General features: G+C 41.2%; 1 non-coding gene and 1 pseudogene across 1 annotated transcript; one reads left to right on the top strand and one right to left on the bottom strand.

Moving 5' to 3' along the window:
* The first annotated feature begins 9,259 nt into the window (after nt 1-9,259).
* Nucleotides 9,260-9,412, top strand: LOC115058347 (uncharacterized; annotated as a pseudogene).
* A 1,756-nt stretch (nt 9,413-11,168) lies between these two features.
* On the bottom strand, nt 11,169-11,250 carry trnas-gcu (transfer RNA serine (anticodon GCU)). Its single transcript has one exon. It is a non-coding gene; the product is annotated as a tRNA-Ser (tRNA).
* Between the last annotated feature and the right edge of the window lie 1,660 nt (nt 11,251-12,910).

The raw sequence follows: 12,910 nt of genomic DNA, 5'->3' as shown, positions 1-12,910 counted from the left end.
TTTCACTATAAGCACAACTAAGTGAATATTTATCTCTGGCAGCATTTGAATTATCTGAAAACAAACAGCTGACAGTGAAACACATTCTGAATCAGATTGGATTTAAACAATGAGAGTGGACTCACCGAGCCTTCCTGCAGTTTCTCACAGCTGGGATCAGTCTCCGTCGTCCCTCCTCTGATGTGTTGTACTTCTTCAGGTCAAACTCATCCAGAACATCCTCTGACATCTGTAGCATGTAGGCCAGACCTGAGCAGTGGATCTCGGAGAGTTTCTTCTCTGATCTGGTCTCTGACTTCAGGAACTCCTGGATCTCCTGATAAACTGAGTGATCCTTCAGCTCCATCAGACAGTGGAAGATGTTGATGCTTCTGTCAGGAGACATTTTCATCCTCATCTTCTTCAGGTTGTTGATGGCTCTCTGGATGGTCTCTGGTTTGGTTTCTGTCTGACCCAGCAGACCTCCTAAGAGTCTCTGGTTGGACTGCAGAGAGAGACCATGAAGGAAGCGGACAAACAGGTCCAGGTGACCATTTTTACTTTTAAGGGATTTCTTCAGGACTGCCATCAGAAAGTCCTCCAGGGCTGAATCTTGATGTTTTTTTCCCACAAAGTTCTTCAGGACCTCCTTGTTCCTGTTGGTGTGACAGTGGAACATGTAGACTGCAGCCAGAAACTCCTGAACACTCAGATGAACAAAGCAGTAGACTGTTTTCTGGAAGATCACACTCTCTGTTTTGAAGATCTCAGTACAGAGTCCTGAGTACACCGAAACCTCTGTGACATCAAGACCACACTGCTCCAGGTCTTCTTGGTAGAACATGATGTTCCCTTTCTCCAGATGTTCAAACGCCAGCCTCCCCAGCTTCAGAAGAACTTCCCCGTCAGCCTCCATCAGCTCCTGTGGACTTGTCTCATGTCCCTCATGGTACTTGATCCTCTTCCTCCTGGTCTGGACCAGCAGGAAGTGTGAGTACAGGTCAGTCATGGTCTGGGGCAGCTCTCCTTGCTGGTCTGTAGTCAACATGTGCTCCAGAACTGTAGCGATGATCCAGCAGAAAACTGGGACTTGACACATGATGTGAAGGCTCTTGGACTTCTTGATGTGTGAGATGATTCTGTTGGACAGCTCTTCATCCCTGGACCTCCTCCTGAAGTACTCCTCCTGCTGGGCGTCAGTGAAGCCTCGGACTTCTGTTAGCCTGTCAACACATGAAGGAGGGATCTGACTGGCTGCTGCAGGTCTGGAAGTGATCCAGACCAGAGCCGAGGGAAGCAGATTCCCCTGGATGAGGTTTGTCAGCAGCAGGTGGACCGATGACTCCTGTGTGACGTCAGACACGACCTCCCTGTTGGTGAAGTCCAGTGAAAGTCTGCTTTCATCCAGGCCGTCCAGGATGAACAGAACTTTACAGGCAGCCAGCTGCTCTGCTGTGACCTTCTGTAATGTTGGATGGAAAACATGAAGCAGCCTGAGAAGACTGTACTGCTGATCTCTGATCAGGTTCAGCTCCCTGAATGAAAGCAGAACCAGCAGACTGACATCCTGGTTCTCCAAGCCCTCTGCCCAGTCCAGACTGAACTTCTGCACAGAGAAAGTTTTTCCAACTCCAGCGACGCCGTTGGTCAGAACCAGTCTGATGGGCCTCTGCTGGTCAGGTGAGACTCTAAAGATGTGGTGACATTTGATTGGAGCATCATGGAGGCTCTTCTTCTTAGAAGTTGTCTCCAGCTGCCTCACCTCATGTTGGGTATTAACCTCTTCACTCTGTCCCTCTGTGATGTAGAGCTCAGTGTAGATCCTGTTGAGGAGGGTTCCACTTCCTGTTCCTGTTCCTTCAGTCACATGTTGACATCTGGTCCTCAGACTGATCTTATGTTGATCTAAAACCTCCTGTAGAACACGATCTGCTGACAGAGAAGAGACAACGTCAGACTGAAGACAGAGAGTCTGAGGATCTGATGGAAAACTAAAGACGTCAGTCAGAAGTTCAGTCTCACTCTGTTCAGGGCTGGTCTGCAGACCTGGTCTGGTTCTGGATCTTTTTCCACACTGGGGACAGGAGGAGTCTCCTGAAGAAGCAGACTGGTCCCAGTCTGAGGTGCAGCACTGTCTGCAGACCCAGTGTCCACAGCTGGTAGAGACTGGATCCTTCAGGACGTCCTGACACTGAGCACAGTGGGACGGCTGCTCCTCTTCAAAGATATGTCTTTTTCTCTTCCTGTCTCTGTGAAAACATTTCTTTATAACTGACATGATCTGACTGATATAAAATGGCCGGGGAAAAACATCAGTAGTTTCTGGTGACAAAGCCCAGAAGATCCATCTCAGGGTCTTCCTGTATCTGCACTAACAGTTCAGTATAATGAAGCCTCAGTCAGACTGAGTCACCTGATTGGTTTGAGTTGACAGGTGGAGCTTTGAAACTTTGGAGCTCAGCCTGTTTAACTGTTTGTTACTAACAGCCATCACTTTTGTGAATTTCTGACTTTTCAATAATGGCACCATGAGGAAGAGTTCCCAAGTGAGGGAATCTTTGAATTAGTGCCACCGAATAAAGAAAAAGTTGACTCAGTATCCGGCCAACAATTGAATCAAAAGCAGTTGGAGGTTTGTCAAAGACCTTTAGCCTCTTATCCCAGGGGCTTCATCAGTTCTATAAACACAGGGAAGAGCTCACAAGCAATAGTTTCTGGTGACAAAACCCAGAAGATCCATCTCAGTGTCTTCCTGTATCCGCACTAATGATTCAGGATCATGAATATTAATCTATGAACAGATTTTTATTCTCAGTCTCTTACTTTGTCTCTGAGGGTCCAGGTTCATTACTGAAGTCTGGAGGATTCCATTCTTTGGACCAGTCAGACTTCAGAGACAGACCGGTTGATCCTGGAGACTCTGGTCTGGCCTCCTCTTTCTCATCACAGTCCATCTTCAGGACGGAGTTGGTCTGAGGGAAACACTTTCTGACTGACAGAAGACAAAGAAGAAACAGGACAGTTTGTTCCAAAGCTACATACCCAAAAATACCAGGCAAATCCAAACACACACAGTCCTCTGACGTCACTGATTATGTCAGACTGAGTCACCTGAGTGGTTTAAGTTGACAGGTGGCTCCAAGGCACTACCTTGATAGCTACAATAGCTACAGGGGTAGTGTGCGTGTCGGTACTCAGGAGCACGGAAGCTCCATTGCTTTTCTGCATTTCTTTATCATTTTTTAACTACAAACCGCTGCATCGCTCAACATTTTTATTTCTTTATTTTCATTTTATCAGGCCAGTCATTGGACAGACTGGAGAGGACCCGCTGCCTGTAAGCGTTTTCCTCACTGTCAGTTTTAATTATATTGTTAATGTTTCTCAACACATAAACAGTAAAATGTCCTGGACATTACAATATGATCGATTACGTTATGGCCTATCAGTTTCAATCATTTCTTCTGCAATTCTTAGAAATCGATGGTGTGAAGACGCCAGCTGAAGCTGTAACACAAGCTGTTCAATCAATGTTATCATCATACGTCTGTCCTAGATATGAGGGCTAGTATGGCCCTATTAAACATAATAGTAGATCTAGCAGACTGTAATCACTCATGTATTTAATTCGGACAATGTTGGGGCTGCTATCAGGAATGTACTTTCACGTGACTGTGGAAAGTGGAAAATGCAGTATACTGTACATTCAGGGGTTAAAGTTGGGTTCTGTCACCTCAGATTAAGTAATAGATGAATTCACATCAATGATCATGCAATGCTGTTTAAAAAAAACTGTTTTTATACAGCATACAGTCAGATTTCGTGGTATGAACAGAACCACATTATTCTTTGGTTGTAGTTATTGTTTTGTTTTTTTGGTTCAGAGGTTGTGATTTTTGTTCATAGTTCAAGTCTGCAGCTATTTTGGGGTGTTCCGTTTTGGACTCCCATATATTTATTTCTGAATTGAAATCGTGAAAAGTAAGGTTGTGAGCCATATTGTGGTGTTCAGTAATGTTTGCATGTTGCCCGTAAGAGTTAAATTCTTTCAGCCAAGTTCATCCAAAGTTTCAGACCAATTCAGACATGTTTTTTCTGTCATTGCTCAACAGAAACACGGCACACTAGTTCAAGGAAATCACTTAACCTGAACCCTATCCCTTCATCGTGAAAGTTGATTAAAAAAAAAATTCACTTAAGATTAATTAAAAAACCTTGCAAAAAATAAAATCTGGTTTAAATCTGGTGATTTAAAATCTTGACTTTACTAATTAAATCTTATTTTAGAATTGAATAAGAATACGTTTAAGATACTGTTGTCAGCTCAGTGTGATCACAGTGATCCTGTTCACACATTTACAGATTCTCACCTGCTGAACTCACTTCAGGGAGACTTTCTGACACTTTCCAGCTTCATGTGAAGAGAAGAAGCTGCTTGTTCTCCCTCTTCAGTCCTGGTGTCTGTTTGAGCTGAGGAAAAGTCACATCCTCATAACTTCAGAGTTCAATTTTAAAAAACTTTCGTGACATGAAAACCGTTCTAACCTTGGTTAGAAACCAAATCAGGGCCAGAGGACTCTTTGGTACGGTGGTGTGATTCTGCAACAACACCTCTAATCTCCTGACCCTCAACTCAGCAGAAGAAGATGTAAATGTGCTGCAACAATGTGAATTTCTCAGTCTTGATGAAATTTTAAATAACAGTAAGCAGTAAAGAAATCATTCAGATCTAACAACAACTATGTAATTCTGAGTTCAGCCAACAGGTGGAACCATCAGAAATCTGGATTTCTTCATTATTTCAATATTGAATTCTAATTTCTACTATTCATATACCTCGGTTATTGTCAAAGAGGACAATATCATGTAATAAAGAGGAAAATTATGAAAAAACAAAATATAAATGTCCAAGGGCTCCGGTCACTTAACCGTTGGTTCATTTTGTTTATTGTTTTTTGCTTCAACTTTAAACCAACATCTCTTTTCATCATCACCATCTTCTCTCCTATTTTCAGTTTAAAAAAAACGGTACACTGCCATGTTTTTGTGGTTTCAGTCTTAAAAAAGCAACAGAACTGAGACTGTTTTCAGGAGACACACACTTTGAAAATTACATGTATTCAATCAGTGTTCTCATGGATTAAGGTGATACACAATAAAAATTATTTTCCTAAAAAAATATCTTAGCTCTGGAACAATATGGAAAGATTTTACATGAATGTTACTGAACAAGTTTTCTTCCTCATCACAGGAAACAAACATGATGTGATGAGGTTCTACTAGCGATGCTGCTGGAGGAGGAGAGGGGACCCTGCTGCTCTCTACACTTGATGATCTATCCCAATCACACAGAATAATAATCTGACTGATGTAGATCATGCAGGTTTCTGTTTATTTGTATAAAGATCCTTATCATCATTATAATTATTAAAGTGTACAATGACATTTACTCAGGATAGAATTATATTCATTCTTATTAGAAAAAAAAAAAGAATGCTGACACTTCACTATCTTCAGTTCAAGTGAGTTGTCAGATGATATTCTGCTGATTTAACTGATATCATGCTGATGTTTTCAGCAGTAATTTTATGAGTTCATGTCTTTATCACAAACATTTTAAGAGATCTTGTTAATAAGTAACCACATCATCCACAACCAACCCTCTTTATCCGGAATCTGAACAGGGAGCTGTGAGGAGTTTGATGGTTCATCATCACGATTAAAGCATTCACTGACTGCGACATTTAAATTAATATAACAGTTTATTTTAATAGTGAACATTAAACAGAAACGAGCAGTTTGTGTTCTTTTATCACTTTGTCTATCTTCCTGTCTTTTTGTCATGTTCTTCAACTCTTCAACAGCCCTTCTCAGTTAGTTACTCTTCTTTATATATCTGAGAAGGTAGCTGGTTGAAAATGATCATCATGGCCCCAGATATGAGCACCAAACTGTCAGTTTTCAAATGAAATCGGTAAATATCAATTCCTCACTAATATGTCAATTCTTTATTTGGAGGAGTCAGAAGGAGTAAATTTCAGTATTTTGTACAACAATGCAGCTAAATCTTTTAATATTTCCATTTTGTTGACTTTAATATCTGTTTTTAAATCAGTTCAACATTCACTGACACAAACAGGATGAAGGCTGTTGGTTATGTTACCTGATGGTCGAACTGATCTTCATGCAGCTGATGAGTGAAGGTGAACTTTAACTGCAGCTTCCATGAAAAAAATAAAGACAACATATCCATGTATATCTGACAGCAGGAGGTTTTCTAAAGTTGTTGATCAAAACACAGTCTGAGCTCTCTGTGGAAAACTGAATATGACTTACAGGAAAATCTCATACCACAGCAAATCTGAACTTTGGAATGAATTGAAGTCAATCATTAACAGACAGTAATAATCCACATCAGGTAGATCACAAGGCTCCAATGACCTTTGATTTATATGATGTGATGTACAATATGATCCTTTATCTTTTAATACAATTAGAAAACATTATTACACATGGTCGGATACACAGTTATGTTTATCTACAATGATCAGATTAGAAAAGGCATAGTGGCATAAAGTATGAGAGCATTTATGAGGATGGTATATTTTAAAGTGTGTTTGTCTACAGTGTGTAAGGGGACAGTTTATATCTAGAGTTCTCTGGTGAGACACATAACCTCTTCAGCATCAGCACATCAGCAGATCACCCTGCAACTAGACCAACTACAACTAGTCTCTTCAAAAGATGCTGCCTCCTTCAAAGAGCTAAGAGACACTGAGGAACCAGAGGCCTGTATCACAAAGCTGGATTAACATGCCTGGGATCTGTTTTAGTGATCCAGCTTCACTTGCACACACATCCACAATCCTGATATGCTGTCTCACAAAGCTGGTTATCAATTTGATAATCAAACCTGGTTTTTACATCTAGATCTGTGCACGTTCACATAAAAGGGGCTGGGATTGCTGCATCCAACCAACCGACCCCATGGAAAAGACACAAAACTGTATTTCACAACTATAAAATTAAGAAAACATAAAGACTATAAATCAATAAAATGGACAAAAAGCAACAGATTTGCAGCTCACAGAAGCTGCAGAAATGCTGGGAAATTAATCACAGGCTCTGTCAATGAGTAAATTACTGGGATTATAATATTACCTCTCCACCACATTCAATATAAACACACATTATACAGCCCTGACCACTGTTGTATCCAGACAGTGCTGACTGCTGCTTTTCATGGAGAGCAGCACTGAGTCTCTAACATTTGGATGTTGTTAAGAAAAGAAGTTATTTACCATTGTCTGAAAAAACACCCTGAATATGTTTTGAACGACAAATGAACTGTCCTGTCTATTCTTTATTTCTTGTTTGTCACAATTCCAACCCTCCTCCTTTATCAGGGCTAAAGAGAGACAGAAGCATCTCCACGTCCTCCCCCTGAACACAGGAGCCAGCCATCCATAACCAGATGTGGACAAACCTCCTCCCCACAACATCACCCAAAAAGAAACAACCCTCATCATCACTTCATCACAGAGAGGGACCTTCTGCTGTCATCAGATTCAGTGATGTCTTCATCAGGGTCCTTATCCTTCCCTGGTGTGTCCAAAAGTTTGGAGGACAAAGTTTACACATCATTAACTGTCTGTGAGGAGAAATAATCAAACACCAAGTCAATTTCATCTTCTCTGTATTTTCACCTGTCGGTCCAGGTGTGCTCTGACTAACAGGACTTCAGCCTGCTGACCTACACTGAGCTGCTCTGTTTCCTCTGAAAGAACAAGTCTTCAATTCGAGTTCAAACTGAGGCAGTAACTGCAACAGTGAGAAATGTTTTTCCATGCTAACGAAGCCTAATTAGCTAATTGAGATACGCTAACATGCTAGCTAAATTAGCAAAGTTTGCATGCTAACCAAATTAGCTAACTTAGCTGTGTTAGCATAACGACCTAACGACCTTAAACAAGGAGGACTCTGCTAAACATGTCGATTAAATGTTGTTTAAGAAAAGTTTCACATGCAAACAGAGAAAAGAAAACTTTACAGAAATTCAGCATTAGAGTTCTCATTTAAGTTCTTACCTAAACTCCGGTGAATATTTGCTACAGGTGCTGCAGGAAGACGGAAGTTTGTTTCAAAACTCAGACTGGTGAATTTACAGCATTTAGCTTGCAGAACAACTTGCTGAACTTGTTTTCGGCACTTCTCCTCTTTTCAGTTCACTTCTAAGTTTTATTTTGTTTTCCATTTTCTCACAAAATGTCGAGTTGCAGCCACTTAAACAACTTTACACAACGCGCTGTCACTCCAAATGAATGACACCACTGAGAGCCAATGACAGCTGAGGGGACATGGAAGGACCAATCAGGTTTTCGGGGGAGGGAGCCTCCCTGTATCATCAGTTTCTCAGTTGACTTGCTGTGAAATGTCTCCTGTTGATTCACAAGTTATAATCGCACAGCTGATCGGCGGACGATCCGACTTTCGGTCCTCTATGGTCGACAGTAAAAGACGAAGTGGAGAGAACTGAACCGATCTGTAGATATTGAGGAGACAGAACTTCACAACTCTCCGACAGAGAAGCTGGATGCTGCCGTCTCATCCTGATCACACCTCCATTCACATTTTGATGGGCAAATAGAAATGAATCATTCATCTGTGATCACGAGAGAATATTCTCATTCACTTGACTCTTTCCTTCTCCTTATTTGTCCAAAAAAGGAACCAAGAAAGCCATCAAAGCTGAGCCACTTGGTTTTTCTTCATGCCAATCTGAACCAAAGACGAGATAAAACTGTTAGGATTTTCATTTACATCCTGTTGTATCATCCTTTATACTTGTCTATGTGGTTTAAATGTAAATAGTTAAATTTTTTTTAATGATTTACATTTAAGTAAAGATTAAAAACTGAGTTGGATCTTTGGGTTTTTGTGCATTTTCATTTATTATTTGTCATTATTGTTTGTCATTTTTCATTCGTTCGCGAAACGAGTCGTGTAGTCTTTCTGCGCATGCGCTCATCTATCTGACACGAACTGGAGTGTCACGCGTGGGAGAGCGATTAAAGACAGGAAATGCCTTTGATCTCCAGTGACGTCACACAGTGTCGTGAGGATGTGATTTGAGAATGAAGTTGTTCTGAGCACACTCAGAAAATGGACAGGAAGTGTCATTTCTCCTGACGTGTAGCATGATTTTTGTGCTGGAAGTTGTTCATCAAACATAACCAGAAAGTGACCAATTTAAAGAAGCATGAAACCAGAACATGCTGTGATCCATCCAACCGTTGTTGGCAGGATTTGAACCTGCGCGGGGAAACCCCAACCCCAATAGATTTTTGGAACAGGGAGATGGAATAGGGGCTTGCTCCGTCCACTCCACGCATCGACCTGGTATTGCAGTATCTCCAGGAACGGTGCACTCCCTCTGTGTGTTCAATACAAGTCCTGTTCAGCTCAACATCACCTTAAACACATGATGTTGTCTTCATGTGTGTAACGCTGAGTGTACAGAGTGTTCATGTTCAGTTTATGGTTTTAGAATCAGTGATGCATTCATGTAGAAACATCAGTTTAATGTTGCAGCTGATTTCATCAGGTTATATTCTGCTGACCAGACTGAATCAATAAAGTTTTGTTTCAACACGTCATCGTTTAAATGTTGGTTGTATTTTGCATTTGTCAGCTGAATCCACAGAGTCACTGAAATGATGAAGTAAATCCAGGAAAGGAAAAACATTTGGCTCTGAATCTCAATGTAGATTTGAACAAAGAGCTCCAGCTGAAGAAAACAATGCTGTCTGTTTCCAGATGATGAAGAACTCAGTTCTCAGTTGATGCTCAGTTATCTCCATCTAGTGGACAGATGGTAGAAGTTGATTCCTGAAAAGAGGAAGTGACTTTTCCTCAGATCAAACTGTTGAAGGAGAACGAGCAGCTTCTTCCTCACTGACTCACTCAACCTCTGTCTCCTGGGTTTGGATTTAGGTCTGGGTCTGGTTCTGGGTCTAAGACCAGGTGGGCCTGCTCAGAGTCTCTGTGTTGGATGTGAGCTGCTGAAATCTCTGAACACCATGACACAGATAATATCAGTCTGATGTGTCATCTGTAATCCAGATGTTGTCAGCAACAAACAGATGTTCCTGACAGAAGCTGTGCTGATTCACTTCAACCAGCACATGAGCCTCTTTCTCAGGAGCACACAGAAAAAATAAGATTTTCTATTCCAACAATATACGTGATGTCCTCGTGTATGAATGAATGTTTCACAGATGCAGATTTTTACAGAACAACATCAACAACCAATAACTCCACAACGAGACTGTGTGACGTCACTGGAGATCAAAGGCATTTCCTGTCTTTCATTGATCTCCAACATGACACAGATGCATACGTCACACTATCTCACGTTCGCTTCAAATGGTTGAGTGCATGCGCAGAGAGACACAAACAGAAGTGTCCCTGGACTGATCATTGTGTTTGTGTTATTGTTGTATCTGATAAGTCAAGGACCATAAACTTTCTATAAAAGTGGATGTGCTGGTTAAAAAGTACTGAGACTTCCACCTGCAGTCTATCTAATGACCACCACTGGTTGGAAAATGAAGTCAGAGTGTAAGCAGTAAAGCTCCTTGATGGTGACGCATGTCTCAGGAACATGTGGGGTCATCATTAGTATAGTAGACAGTAGACAGTATCTCCACCGAATTTAGCCATCCACCCAGTGGTAGTGTGGCTGAGCGGTCCAAGGCGCTGGATTAAGGCTCCAGTCTCTTCAGAGGCGCCCCTTAGCAGAGAATGGTTTCCATCATCCACCTCTAGTTCTGACTTGTGTGGCGTTTTGTTTTGATGAACCTCATTATTTACACACAGCACATTCAGGACATTAATGTGACAGTTTATTTTCCTTTGTTATTTGTCACAGTGGACTTGGCTCATCATATTTTGCTAACTGGTATTGGAGTTGTAAGATCCTTATTTTGGCCTTCTCTTGTTGCCGTATCTCCAAAGAGTCTTGTGTAGAAAAAACTGAAAGATCTGACAATGTTTTTGAAAGCAGATACAGTACATCCAGATAACCTTTGAATTAACCTTCAACAGGTTTCAAACACATTTAGAGATCATTCACGATGGACCTAAAGTCAGACATTTTGGATTATTCTGCCAACAGACTAAAGTGACACCGACGAGGATGGGATTCGAACCCACGCGCGCAGAGCACAATAGATTAGCAGTCCATCGCCTTAACCACTCGGCCACCTCGTCACATCTGATGACTGCTGAAGATGTGGTCTGAACATGGTCTGGTCTTTAGCCTCAATTAACTGTTAGTACAAACTGTTTGTAAATGTTAGCACCTTGAAACTTCCGACATAGCTTTTTATCTCTCATTTCAGCATTAAGAAGCAATGCCTGCTATAAAAGGCATTCACGTGGAAGACCTAGAACCTGTGATGTGTTTCACTAAGAGCTCAGTCATCACACTCAACTGATGTTGTAAACAGGTTACATTCAGAGGAATAGAGGTAATTAGTAACGATGGGATTCAAACCGACCCTTTGAAGAGACCGCAGAATGAATGCAGCACCTTGAACAGCAGTAATGACACCCATGTCACATTATGAGAAACCTGGATGCTGTGTCCAAAGGTTTGGAGGAGAGAATGGCAGAAAGATTTCTTTGAAGCCTTTTGGACACAAAACCAGTCAGCGTGAAATATCAGAGTGTTAGACAAGACTGAGTGACGAGTGACTAAGCAGGATAATATGGAGCGGTAATTGAAGGATCAGAGTGTTGGAGAGCAGAACTCTTTTACTGTTTGGTTCTGAGCTGATCATTAATAATCAATGAATGATCAATAATCTTCTCAGCTGTTCTGAATGGTGACAGTGGGGCAGCCTTTGTGTTTACATCTGAATCACATGTGATTTTGGAAATTCTTCAAAGCAGCTTGAAAGGAGGAGTTTCATTCTGTGAGTACTGTGACATCATCAGATGACATCATCAGGTGATGTATCAAAGGCAGCAGCTCTTCAGACTCACATCACAATAAGTTTTGTGTCTTATTTGGCTCCATTTGGTGGAAGCTGTGAACAGCAGGATTCAGGGGGAAGTGATCTCACAGTAAACATTGGAACTAAACACAGGAAGTAAGCTACAGGAAAGTAGATCCCTCGAGCTGGTTCAAACCTGAACCTTCTACTGCTGGATGTGCTCCTGTGACGTGTGTTAGCAGAAACACATCACAGGCTCCAGCGGCACAATCGGCCAGCGGTGCTATATGACAGTAACCTGCAGAGTGATGCTGAGGTTGTGAGTTCAAGCCTCATCTGGAGGAGCTGATAGAGCTTTTGGAAGAAAGGTGGTATCTTCTTACAAGCGCAAAAATTCTTTCTTTTTTTATGGACATGAACATTCTTGTTTTATATACACGAACATTCTTTCTTTCTCATGGACACTAACATTCTTTCTTTTTTATGGACATGAACATTCTTTCCTTTTTTATGTACGTGAACATTCTTTCTTTTTATATACAAGAACATTCTTTTATATGTATGCGAAGATTCTTTCTTTTTTATGGACATGAACATTCTTTTTTTATGTACGCAAACATTCTTTCTTTCTCATGGACATTCTTTCCTTTTTTATGGACACTAACATTCTTTCCTTTTTTATGGACACGAACATTCTTTTTTTATACGCCTGAACATTCTATCTTCTTTATGTACGAACATTCTTTTTTTCCTCATCTCATCTGAAGGGGGGGAGTCAGAACTCAGCAGGTTCCTGCAGTGGACTGCTCAATGTTGTGTTCAGGCAACAAGAGTTAAGGAAGTGTTCTCTGACTTGAACAGGTTTCTTTGAATGTGCTCCAAGTGATTGGAAATGTCTTACTGAATGACAAATGTGGTTTGCCAGGTCATTA

Source organism: Echeneis naucrates, chromosome 2 (genome assembly GCF_900963305.1).
Source record: "Echeneis naucrates chromosome 2, fEcheNa1.1, whole genome shotgun sequence".
Classification (NCBI taxonomy): Eukaryota; Metazoa; Chordata; class Actinopteri; order Carangiformes; family Echeneidae; genus Echeneis; species Echeneis naucrates.
Note: the sequence above shows the minus strand (reverse complement) of the source record. Positions and strands in the feature narration are given on the sequence as shown.